General features: G+C 50.1%; 1 pseudogene across 1 annotated transcript; it reads right to left on the bottom strand.

Annotated features, from left to right (window-relative positions):
* Positions 1-907: 907 nt before the first annotated feature.
* LOC311514854 (tigger transposable element-derived protein 1 pseudogene) lies at positions 908-1,561 on the bottom strand (annotated as a pseudogene). The gene has a single exon. The product of its transcript is annotated as a tigger transposable element-derived protein 1 pseudogene (transcript).
* Between the last annotated feature and the right edge of the window lie 296 nt (positions 1,562-1,857).

The raw sequence follows: 1,857 nt of genomic DNA, 5'->3' as shown, positions 1-1,857 counted from the left end.
GGAATGCACTTCCTGAATTAGAAGTTGCTCGTGAAAGGGGTTCCTGAAGAGGGATGGGGAAGCGCGGGAGGGCACAGAATTGGATGGAATATCCCCTTTCTACCGTGTGGAGCACCCAACAGTCTGAGGTAATATGGGACCAGGCACTGTAAAAAGGGGATAGACGTGACGAGAAGGTAAGAGGGGATGGATCCAGAGTCTGAAGTGCTAAGCTGCCCTCAACCACACCTTCAAAAGGGTCTGGAGCTGGGTGGAGGCTTGGGCTGACCAGAGCTCTGTCTCAAGGAGGGATGCTGCCTCCTCCTACCACTCCTATTCCACCGACAAGGTGTGTCCTGGCGGTTCTGCGTCTGGTAGACTCACGGGACAGGTTGAGGTCTAAAATGCCTGTGCTAAGTAGCTGGCGTGTGAAGCCCTAGAGAGCGCAGGGTGGCCCTAGAGTCCTTCAGACTGTGAAGTCTCTTGTCATTTTTTCGGAGAAGAGGGACAAGCCCTCGAAGGGAGGTCCTGGATAGTCTGTTGGACCTCATGTGGCAGTCCAGAGACCTGCAACCAAGAACCCCACCTCATCACCACTCCCGTGGACAGTGTGCGCGAGGCTGTGTCTGCTGCATCCAAAGCTGCTTGTAGGGAGGCCTGGAAGACTAGCTTCCCTTCCATCAACTAGTGCAGAGAACGCCGCACGACAGTCTTGTGGCAGGAGCTCCGCAAACTTGGCCATCCATGCCTTCTTATTGTATCTTCAAATGACCAGAGGGTGTCCCTTTGAAAATCCCTTGAGAGCACGTGGTGTTTCAGATCGGTACACTCTCGGTGGTTTCATCTTCATGTCTCCGGCAGCATTACCACCTAGAAGCAAGGTTAGATGGTCTTTAGCTGCTTTAAATCCGGGCTCTGTCTTCTCCTCTCAGGAAATGTAAGTCCGCTCAGGCATCCTCTTCCAGTACAGGCCCGTTTCATCGACATTGAAGACTTGTTTAGGGGAATAGTCACCTTCCTCAATTATTTTCTTGAGATAGTCGGGGAATTTTTTAGCTGCTGCAATATCAGCACTAGCCGCCTCACTGGACATCTTGATATTATGCAGGTGGAAGTGCCTCTTGAACTGATCAAACCATCCCCGACTTGCTGTGAAAGTTTCTGTCTGTGATCCTTCATCTTGGTCTCTCTTCAAATTGTCATACAAACTTTTTGCCTTAGCTCGTATCACTAGCAAGCTTAGAGGTATGTTCCGCTGGTTTTGATCGTCTGTCCACAGTGAGAGAAGACCCTCCATGTTTTCCAGCAAACTACTTCTTGATCGACTTATTGTAGCAGCACTACGCGGTGTTACACACCGAGCACTAGCCCTGACCTTGTCGGCATCATTCCAAATTGTTCTCACAGTGGTTGGAGTAAGACCTGGAGCGAGGCCAATGTCTACTGCATGCTCGCCTGAATCAGAATGCTTTAAAATGTCTAATTTAGTACCCAAACTAATGATTTTCCTAGTTTTCTTGCTGCTAGTGGTACTGCTACTGCTAGGCACTCCACTATCACTTGCTGGACATTTTTGACTCATGATGCTGGGTGATGCTCCTCTGGCTGCGCATGCATGTGCTGTTCTTCACTCCCTTCAGCCTGGAATGGCCGGGGTCATGCAGCATCAATCAACTATTGCAAGGGAAAGAATTTGGAAAATCCATGTCATTCTCCATGGTAATCTGCTCCCCTACTGGAAGCCCTGTGGGTTTAGCCTAGGACTAGTTATGGGGGTTCTTACTTTCTTGCAGGTTCTTACTTTCACAGGAGCCCTGCTGGAGGACCAAAGGCCTCTTTTCCAGAGTGCCCTGGAAAAATGGCCCTGCTGTATCTCCC

This window comes from Lepidochelys olivacea, assembly GCF_965140295.1.
Source record: "Lepidochelys olivacea isolate rLepOli2 genome assembly, chromosome: 1".
In the NCBI taxonomy this organism is placed as follows: domain Eukaryota; kingdom Metazoa; phylum Chordata; order Testudines; family Cheloniidae; genus Lepidochelys; species Lepidochelys olivacea.
This window is presented reverse-complemented; position numbering and strand designations above follow the sequence as displayed.